The 11,078-nt window shown below is 43.7% G+C and overlaps 1 long non-coding RNA gene across 14 annotated transcripts; it reads right to left on the bottom strand.

The window, feature by feature from the left end:
* Positions 1 to 779: 779 nt before the first annotated feature.
* On the bottom strand, positions 780 to 4,693 carry LOC109779059 (uncharacterized). 14 transcript variants are annotated; one of them, XR_012184663.1, is made up of 8 exons: positions 4,422 to 4,687; positions 4,106 to 4,330; positions 2,459 to 3,326; positions 2,252 to 2,336; positions 1,979 to 2,093; positions 1,627 to 1,787; positions 1,206 to 1,293; positions 780 to 1,138 (listed from the first exon to the last, which is right to left on the bottom strand). It is a non-coding gene; the product is annotated as an uncharacterized lncRNA (long non-coding RNA). The 14 variants fall into 14 exon arrangements; XR_012184655.1 differs by lacking the exon at positions 1,627 to 1,787 and having other exon boundaries at positions 4,048 to 4,330; positions 4,422 to 4,693; XR_012184665.1 differs by lacking the exon at positions 4,106 to 4,330 and having other exon boundaries at positions 1,979 to 2,096; positions 4,422 to 4,671.
* Positions 4,694 to 11,078: the final 6,385 nt, after the last annotated feature.

Below are 11,078 nucleotides of genomic sequence, written 5' to 3'. Positions count from 1 at the left end.
CCACTTACCAGGCTTTCCATAAGCTAGATATTTATGCAGTATACCACAGGCTAAGCTTGTGGTTAGTTGAGATCTATTAGTTTGCTGTAAGAAAAGTAGGGGGAGGCATGGATTATGATGGTTTCTAGCAGAAATTGTATGGTTAAATATTGTACCCAACACGTGGTTTCTACATTCTTTCATCATCAATGACTTATATAGCAAACCAACAATCACAGAAAATGAGATTAAGATTTATGGAGCTAGTTGATGGCCCTGTGCGTTGTATTATGCCTGACGTGACTGCTGTTGCCATAATTTGCTAGTCAGGTCATAGATGTTGAAAAAAGGTCCTCAGAGTAAGGCAACTTCAGACCATACTTCCGTGGCATGAGAAATGATATCATTCATTTCTTTACTATGAATGAGTTTGCTACACGTAGTGTGCCACCTGAATAAGAAAATTAACGCAAGAGACATGTTATGTCAAGTACCACTTGTCTCACCCTCTATATGGTACTCAAGCTAATATTCCTCTGAATATGATGAAAATTGTCTCACCCTCGAGATCTTTCATGAATTTTTTTAAAAAAAATCGCGACTTAAAGTTTTTTTTGCATAAGAGTGAAAAATACAGTGCCTATTCCCGCAAACAAATGAAATCATTAGTCTGTGATTTGTTGTTTTAACAATTGTCAGATCTTGTAGAGCAAAGGCATTACTGGAGTGAACTTTTTTGTCCTGCTTGACTATTAGACTAACAAATGTACAGAGGATGATCTACAATAGGCAATAATCCATGTGCAGAAAAATACATGGTATTTAAGCTAACTTTCATTGAACCTGGTGAATCATCTATTTGTCTAAGATAGTGTCTTTTACATGTAATATGCAATGAACAGTTGGAAAGTTGGAAGTTTCATTTTTCTCAAATGACACACATATTACGTGTTGCCTGCTTCTCCCCATAGTACTATTTCTTAGGCTCACTACAGATTACTAAATAACATCAGCTGTAAAATGTGGGAAGTAGATTAGAATGACAGGAGCTCATCAAATGCCTTATCAAATAACTATTTGATTTGTAGCATGCTTGTATCCAATTCAACCGGACCATTGAACACATCAAGCAATTTATCCGTGGAGAAGGGAGATAATCCTGCAAGACCATCAGTTGTATTTTATAATGTGAAGACACATTAAAATACCAATGAAGTAGCACTTACCACTCAGGCCTTTTTAGTGTTTAACATTTAGGGAAAACCGGACCATTGAACACATCAAGCAATTTATCCGTGGAGAAGGGAGATAATCCTGCAAGACCATCAGTAGTATTTTATAATGTGAAGACACATCAAAATACCAATGAAGTAGCACTCACAACTCAGATCTTTTTAGTATTTAACATTTAGGGAAAGCTAATAGAGATATCGAACATCTAATACTTGGCACTGCCTAAATAGGAGCACTCTATCTTTATTAATGAACCTAAAAATTATTTATTTGATATTTTGATTCAGTATTTACAAAGTTGGAAGATTAATTTAAAATGCTTTGAGCATTTTATGATTATCCTCATCAGAAGTTATGCAAATCGTTTTAAAATGCACTCTCACAATATGCTGGCAGTTGCCTGTGTGTATGCACCTAGAGGTTGTTTTAATGGTTTGGAAATTTGCACACTTGAAAACTGCTCCATAGATATTGGCAATGGTGGCCAAGCAAAGAGGTACTTAGGTTGTCTTGATCATTTAAAATCTATATCAGAAATTCGACTTGATTGAGCCTTGTGGACACCATGGCTCCCCCTGTTCAGAAATATCAACTAATCATAATGAAGTAATGATTGCCTACCTAAAGAATATGATGTCCGAGCCAATAAGGTTCTCCTCATAGCTGAACATCCATATTTAAAATTTGGACCTTCTGGATTATGAAGGAAACAGGGGTTTGCATGCTCCTAAGTACCAACTAATCATATGTATCAATGATCACATACCTAACAGAAAAGGCATAAATCACATATTGGCATGATATTTTGGGCGTTCCGATTGCGTGAACACATAGAGTGCTGCAGCTCAAAGTTGACCTCCCCAATTGTCTCTGGAACTTAACTGCTAGAAAAAGGCACACAAAATTGTAGGCATAAATATATTTTTCTCAACTCTATCCAACGTCACTAAAAACTAAAGGGCAGCTTGCATGAACCACATGCGACTAAACCACACATAATAAAGCATCTTCATCCAACGGAGGGCACCAAATCAATTACCTCTAGATAATTGGTGGAGGCAGATGCCATGACCGTGAAGAAGTTGACTCCTAGGGTGAGGTTGTTAGCATGATGCCGTTCAGTCCTAATATGCCACAAAACAAATATTTAGCAACAACAGTAAGGAAATGGAGCACCGTTCTGCTATAGCACTGCTTAGAAGCATCTAAAACAAATCTCAATATTGTAAAATTGTTATGAACTCACAACATGCATCTCTGTACACAGCCTACCTGCAAGCAATTTTTTTGCATCATCTTGCAAATTTATCCATAGATATAGTTAGCTCAAAAAAATCAAGTAATAGGATTGTGGGCAACACAAAGTAATCTAGATGTACTTTGAATCTTCACCGAACATTTCAGGTTTGGCCGGCTCGAGCCATATAATTGAAGCATGACACAGAGGACTTTGTTGCTTATCAAATTCAATTTGAATAGAGAAGAAGCTCTACTAATTAATTATGATAGTAACCTTACTTTTAGATGCACGGCAAAGCACAACCTTTGTGGAGCTAGATTCGAGGACAAACAGAGTTTGCGGCTAGATTGGCAGTGAAGGAAGTACTGTGGCAAGTGACATCGGTGTTGAAATATTGTTCTGGTATATACTGATTATTGACACCATACTTCGTCCCAAGCTCCCCAGGTTCTCGGCAAAAAATGTACAGGGACCGTATATTTTCAAGAGTTGGCAATATAAGCTAATATTTAGGTACCTTTCTGTATACTACATATTAGATATATTGTCTTGAAACATGCATGCATAAAAAGACGCAGATGCCATGTTTGGTTTAGCACACATAGTTTAGTAGTACAGGATAAAGAAAAATCTGAAATGTATTTAGAACTGAAAGTATATATAAGAAGCAATGACCATATTGTTGGAGATTATTAATCCAAGTCCTATAAAAAACAAATCTCAATGAACTTGTGGGGTAGCCTTAGCTGTAGTTGAGGGCATAAAAGTGATCGAGAAAACTATCAAATACATGAAGGTCCATACGACTGATGCCATGAGTTCCACAGGAGCCTGAACCCCTGACTGGCGTTGCTGATGAACATCCGGCACGGGTCTGCATCGACAGTTAAAGCATCAGCCTGATTGGTAAGAAGAAATTCTTCAAACAACACTAATCCTATGGCAGACACATCAGGTTGTGTAATTTCCTTATTAAGAATTCAATGAAGTCTACTTAACATTGCTTAGGCCCGATGTTCAGATTAGTAAAAGTCATGTCAAGCAGCTTTGAATCCGCACTAATGATCACTTCCTAAACTGGTCCTAAAAATTCAGCAGTGGACATCTACGATCATAGTCATAGGTGCAGTAGTATTCCTTTAGTGAATTAACATGTTTTTGCCAAAAGATGAGAATCATCCATGTGACCATGTCTCTGCAACATAAACAGATGAAGTATCAATGATCACGAATTACTCCCTATGGGAATTAACAAACACTTTCTTGGCAAAAAAAGCTCTAGTTCTGCATATTAAACTGTAGCATACTGGGCAACAGAAAGCAATGCATTGGGTATTATTCATCATCGACAATCCACACGACTATACTATAGTAAGCTAAATAGGAGTTGAGCCAATGAACCATTTCACTAAAACTAACTAAACCACCAATTATAACAAAATTGTGTTGTCCTCTGTCAAATTCAATCCGATCGACCACTCTCGACTATTAGTCCTGACTGAAGCGCCTGTTAACAAATTAACTAAACTACCATGATTTGGAAAAACAAAACTATCTAAATCACCATTGCAAAGCCAAAGGATAGTAGTATTGACCCAGTTCCTTGCCAAACCCAAGTTTGTGTCTGAAGGAGAGGAGATTCTGCCCACTAACATGGCCATCCAGTGGCACGTACTCCACCTAGCACGTTCGCCAATCCCACCCAAGTTCCATGAGAGAACTTCAGAGCAGAAAATTATCTTGCTGGGTAGCCACTTAGAACACGGCCGAATTTTCTACAGGGAGCGCGATCTTCTCCAAATATTTTTCCGCCTCGATGGTAAGTGTGGAGAGGCACAACAGGACGGGCACCATTGTTGTCAAAGAGTGGAGAGCGTCCTGTGTCGCAGTAACTGGGGACGTGAAATTCAATGGAGAGGAGGAACATGAGGTGGGGACAGATCGATGAACGGGACGCAGTCTGCCTCACCCCCGTTCCCTCGACCGGACGCGTCGCCACACGCCATCGGAAGAATCCGCCGCCGCGTGCTGGTCCAAGAGAGACGACCAAGGAGAGAGATGGTTCGTGGTGGAGGTGGAGACGATGGGATGCGACAGAGGCTGGATGCGATGGACGGCGGCGGCGGATGGGAAACGGAGCGACGACGGCAATAGGGAGCAGGGCGGCGGCGCAATCCATGGCAGGCGATGAGTTCGATGGTGGGTTTCGTGAGGTTAGGGATACGGGAGAATGACAACCGTGAGGAAAAGGACCGTGGGATTCCAAAGTATTTTTTTGGCAGAATTAAGCACGTAGTTAAGCAAAAATTACATGGATTAATCTCCACCATAATAATTCGGTCCCACCAGATAAACGGCTCGTAATTTCTAATTAACATGGTAATTTTTACGGAGTCTCTAATTAGTATAGGTATAGAGGTATAGATAATTTCTAATTAACGTGGTAATTTTTACGGAGTCTCTAATTAGTATAGGTATAGATAGATAGATAAATAGATAGATATAGATACATAGATAGATTTTGATCATTTTTTGTGTTCTAAAATGCCGGTCGGCTCGCGGAAGGATGTGTTGCCGGCACACGCGCAGATTCAATGGAGGCAGGCGGGGCAGTCTGAAGCCGGTTGCATGCGGCGAGGAGGCGTGTTCAGCCAGGCCTGCAGCGAGTGGGGCCCTCTTGGCCGGCGCGCCGGTTCAGTGCCTGCGCTATGAGAGGTCGCGTCCGTGTCAAAGCAATCACTCCCTCCAGCCCTTTTTTTTGTAATAACAAAATCTCGTTTTCCATTCACATTTTACAAGTAAAATTGATGGACAAACTTTGACCCAAAATATGATGGGGACTAGTAAACCAGGACGGAGGTAGTAGGTTTTTTTAATCAAAGAAGGGTTTCCCCCTTCCGATTTTCATTACTGAAAACCAACATCTAAACCATAGTATTTGCCCTAGAACTATCAGGTTTAACATCTCGCAACATAAACCCATACAACCATACGCCAAGGAGGTAGTAGTAGTTATGAATTCCATTTTCGCTCCATACCAATCATTCTAAAAACTACTTAAGTACTTATAACACGCCCTTGAAAATCGGGACTCTTACCCCGCTAAAAATGATATTTTAAACGTGGCTACTCGATCTGTGGCAACTGGCGAGCCACCGCCTTCAGGTCGTTCACCTGTGGTCCCGACCATCAACTCCTACGGATCAAATTATCACGCGAGCTGACTATTCCTACAAAGGTGCGCTCCACCACGTACCCGGTACCCGCGCATGCAGCAATCGTGCACCTAGGGTTTTAGGGTTTATTTGTTAATGGTACCTTTACGTAACTCTCATGTGTGCGAGACAGCGAGAGACCGACTGCGTGCGTGCACCTCTTCTCTTCGTATATGTACTCCACCGTTTGTCTGGTGTCCAAAAAATTATACAGTAGTAATAACTACTAGCAATGTGCCAATGCGTTGCCACACGATCAAAGTAGATTAATACATATTCACCGATTTGATAGAAAAAAGAGTCTAGTTTTGAAATACGTGTATCACTAAAAATATCTTATGTTTCACTCAAAATATATTCCTTTGGCGATTTTGATGAGATAAGGGAGGAATGTTGTTGGTTTCAAGATTCGAGAAGTGGTACATCTCTAATTTCTATTCTTACTAGCAAGATGCCCATGCATTGCACGGAACATCAAGATCTTGTGGGAGAAAAGGATGAACGAGGGAAGACTTATCTGCAAATATGGAGAGGAGTGCGGGTAAATTGCCATAGTTTCCTTCCTATCCGTTAGATATAGATCGAACGGCCTATATTGCAGGATGGCAGGCACACCATCATCACCGACTATGCTTTTTATAAGAGTAGAGATAAAAAATAGAGTTGGTGATGATGGTGTGCCTGCCATCCTGCAATATAGGCCGTTCGATTTATATCTGACGGATAGGAAGGAAACTGTGGCAATTTTGCAAAAAGATACCCACACCCCTCTCCATATTTGCAAATAAGGCCTTCCCTCGTTCATCCTTTTCTCCCACAAGATAAACTACTCATACAAATGCATCTTGATGTTCCGTGCAACGCATGGGCATCTTGCTAGTTGTTGCAAAAAGCCCATGTGTGTGTGTGTGTTGTGTGCGTGAGGGAGAGGGAGAAAGGAGGAGGACGGAGTGCATGTGTGACAAAGACACAAAGAGTGTGTGTGCGAGAGGTATCAGCTTAAAATGAGGCGATAGTGTGTGTGTACGATCGAGAGGGCGTGTCTCAAGAAGGGACGAAAAATCTACATGGATACAAGGAGCGCGAGAGAGACATGAACGCGATAGTGGAAGCACGAGTGTGCGGGTGTATAAACCTATCTGGAGGCTAGTCGATCAATGATGTGAGAGAAATACGAGTCGGGGGCGAAAGCGAGAGTTTTGTGGGTGTGAGAGAGACGATAGTCGGGAAGGGGAGTGGAAGCAGGAGTTGTGCGTGTGTGTGAGAGAGAGCAGGGGGGAGTTTGTCTGATCGGTAAACAAATGAATAATGTCAGTTTTATAACTGGGAAGGAAACGGAAAGGAGACCGCAATAAATGTTGTGTCTGCAGGAAAGAGTAATTTTAGTGGTATGAGTCATATCTAGAGACATATAGGGTGTGTGTAACACCCCGGATGTAACTTTCCATATTTGTAACTCCAACTCTTGCCATTTTCGGCTATGTGTTATGATATTCCCTTCGTCGGGTTTGTCTTTCGTTTTTCATTTTGTTCATGTCTTGCATTCCATATCATGTCATCATGTGCATCTCATTTTGCATACGTGTTCGTCTCATGCATCCGAGCATTTTCCCCGTTGTCCGTTTTGCAATCCGGCGCTCCCACCTCCTCCGGCGCATCCCTCTTGTTTGCTTTTCGTGAGCGGGTGTTGAACGTTCCCGGAATGGACCGAGGCTTGTCAAGTGGCCTTAGTATACCACCGGTAGACCACCGGTCAAGTTTCGTTCCATTTGGAGGTCGTTTGGTACTCCAACGGTTAACCGGGCAACCGCAAAGTCCGTTTGTGTGTTGCAGCAAAACCCCCCTAAAAACCAGCCCAAAACCCACCAAACTCTTTTCCATGCTCTAGGTCATTCGATCACGATCGTGTGGGCGAAAACCGCACCTCAATTGGACTCTCCTAACTCCCTCTAGCTATATATTTGCATCCCCTCCCGAAAACATTCGAGTCCAACCCTAGCCCCGCTCCCTCTCCGCCGCCGGACGCGTCCGGTCCGCGCCGGACAAATCCCCACCGCCGCCCGCGCCCAATCGGGATGCGCCACGTGGCGCCCGCCGCCGCCCGTACACCGCGGCCCGGAGGCCCGCATCCGGCCCCCGCCGGGCCCGTGCCCCCCTCCAGCCGCGCCGGCCTCCAGCGGCCCCGCCGCCTTCGCCTCCCGCCGGCCCCGCCGCGCCCGGCCCCGGCCACCCGCGCCGCCGCCGCGCCGGGGAGCGCCGCCGCCGCCGCCTCCCGCGGTCGCCGCCCCCGCGAGCAACCGCGCACCGCCGCGCCTCGGCTACTCCGTCCGCCCCCCTCGCCGTCCTCCCTTCTCTCCCCGTCGGCCGCCGGCCCTCCTCCGGCCTCCTCTCCGGCGAAGTTCGCGCCGCCGCCTCGAAAACCCTAGCCCGATCCGATCTGGTCAAACGCCGGAGGTTGACTTTTCCCGTATCCCGAATTATTCATGTCTTTTATTTTGACGTTACATGCCCATGTTCATAACATTATAACTCTCTGCATATAGCTCCGTTTCGTGCGTGTAATATATCGAATTGTTCGTCTCATGATGCTCTACATTTTGTTCCATTACACCATGTTCATTTGAGTTCATCTTGATGCCCAAATCTCTGGTGCAAGAGTGCTAGTTGCTGTTGTCTGCTGTTACTTAGCAGAACTTGAGGATTTGCTATTTTTGTATCATTTAATCTGTGCATCTTATGGGCATGAGATCTACATGTTTTTTGTTGTATGCCATGCCATCTTTCCAGTGGTATATTCCATGTATTTTTTTGATCTCTGTGGTGATTAGCACAAGCATGCAAACTAGACCCCGTAATGTTTTTGATTTCAGGGACTTGTATTTTCTCCAAGTCTGTCTGCTGTTATTTTGTTGCCATGTAAACTTGATGCTACAGAGAGATCTATGCATATTTTGGAGATGTTCAATAAGGATGTTTTATAGATATTGTTGTAATTGATCCATTCCTGCCCTTGTTTGCAATTATGGAGTGCCATAGCATGACTCAATCTTGCTCTACTTTTGCTATAAAATATTTCTGGCAGATTGTTTACGTGTTATTCAATTTTGCCAAGCTTATTGTAGTTGATCCATACATCCTATGTATTTGATCTTGCCATGGATAGTTTAATAAACATGCCATCTTGCTGTAGGTATGCGTTTTTTGTCATGCATTGCTTTGTGGTGAGTGCATCAAGCTCACCAAGATGCCTTCATATTATTGTTCCTGCCATGCTCTGTTTTTTGCTAAGTCTGAAACCTGTTAACGAAACTTGCTATGTTTACATGGTTGCCATCATATCTTCTGTTCCTTTTTAGCTTATGGTCAGTAAAGGACTTTTGTCATATGCATTTAGTAGAATACTTCCATGCCTTGTTTTGCCATGTTAAGTTCCTGTAGCATGTTGATTTTGTGCTCTGAACATTGCTACCTGATGCTGTTTCAGGCTTGTCCAGTAATTTCACCAAGTCCGTGAACCTGTTATCTTTTGCACTTTTGCCATGCTTATTTGGACTTGTTGTGGTGTGATCTAGCCGTAGCTCAGTGTTTATCTTTTGTCAAGCATCTCCTGTAGATTACTTCCATATGCTTTGCTGCTATGTTGGAGTGCTGTAGCATAGTTTCTTGATGTGTTTTAAGTGCTATCATGTTGTTTATCGCAGATTCGCGTCATTCTTGTTTTGCTTGCCATTTGCAAACCGTGCATCCGTTTCCGATGATCTTTATATCGATTTCAACCGAAATCATCTCATCTTTCCATTGGCATGCTTGGTTTGCCAAGTTACTGCCTTGTTCACCATTTTTCCTTCCGGAGCACGCATATGCATCGCATATCATATCTTGCATATCATTCATGTTTTGCATTATATTGCTTGTGCATTTCCCGTGATTGATTGTGGTTCCATTGCTTGTGTTTTTGTCTTGGGTAGAGCCGGGAGATGAGTTCGTGAACGAGGAACCTGTTGAGTACGCTTACGAGGATCAAGCTTTCGACAACTCTGAGAACCTTGCAGGCAAGATGACCACCCCCCGAAATCACTTCTATCTTTGCTTTGCTAGTTGTTCGTTATATTGCCATGCTGCGCTACCTACCACTTGCTATATCATGCCTCCCATATTTCCATGTCAGCCTCTAACCATCCTTTCCTAGCAAACCGTTGTTTGGCTAAGTTACCGCCTTTGCTCAGCCCTTCTTATAGCGTTGCTAGTTGCAGGTGAAGTTGAAGTTTGGTTCCATGTTGGAACATGGATATTGTTGGGATATCACAATATATCTTATTTAATTAATGCATCTATATATTTGGCAAAGGGTGGAAGGCTCGGCCTTATGCCTGGTGTTTTGTTCCACTCTTGCCGCCCTAGTTTCTGCCTTACCGGTATTATGTTCCTTGAGTTTGTGTTCCTTATGCGGTTGGGTGATTTATGGGACCCCCTTGACAGTTCGCCTTGAATAAAACTCCTCCAGCAAGGCCCAACCTTGGTTTTACCATTTGCGACCTAAGCCTTTTCCCCCCGGGTTTTCGCGAGCCCGAGGGTCATCTTTATTTTAACCCCCCCCGGGCCAGTGCTCCTTCGAGTGTTGGTCCGAATCGAGCAGCCTGCGGGGCCACCTCGGGGAAACTCGAGGTCTGGTTTTACTCGTAGCTTGACTTATCCGGTGTGCCCTGAGAACGAGATATGTGCAGCTCCTATCGGGATTTGTCGGCACATTCGGGCGGCTTTGCTGGTCTTGTTTTACCATTGTCGAAATGTCTTGTAAACCGGGATTCCGAGACTGATCGGGTCTTTCCGGGAGAAGGTTTATCCTTCGTTGACCGTGAGAGCTTATGATGGGCTAAGTTGGGACACCCCTGCAGGGTATTATCTTTCGAAAGCCGTGCCCGTGGTTATGAGGCAGATGGGAATTTGTTAATGTCCGGTTGTAGAGAACTTGTCACTTGACCCAATTAAAATACATCAACTATGTGTGTAGCCGTGATGGTCTCTTCTCGGCGGAGTCCGGAAAGTGAACACGGTTTGAGTTATGAATGATGTAAGTAGGAGTTCAGGATCACTTCTTGGTCATTACTAGATGACGACCGCTCCGTTGCTTCTCTTCTCGCTCTCTTTTGCGTATGTTAGCCACCATATATGCTTAGTGCCTGCTGCAGCTCCATCTTATTACACCATCCTTTCCTATAAGCTTAAATAGTCTTGATCTCGCAGGTGTGAGATTGCTGAGTCCTCGTGACTCACAGATTCTACCAAAAACAGTTGCAGGTGCCGACAATGCCAGTGCAGATGATGGGATCGACCTCAAGTGGGAGTTCGATGAGGAACGTGGTCGTTACTATGTGTCTTTTCCTGATGATCAGTAGTGGAGCCCAGTTCGG

The sequence above is a fragment of the Aegilops tauschii genome, chromosome 5 (assembly GCF_002575655.3).
Source record: "Aegilops tauschii subsp. strangulata cultivar AL8/78 chromosome 5, Aet v6.0, whole genome shotgun sequence".
In the NCBI taxonomy this organism is placed as follows: domain Eukaryota; kingdom Viridiplantae; phylum Streptophyta; class Magnoliopsida; order Poales; family Poaceae; genus Aegilops; species Aegilops tauschii.
This window is presented reverse-complemented; position numbering and strand designations above follow the sequence as displayed.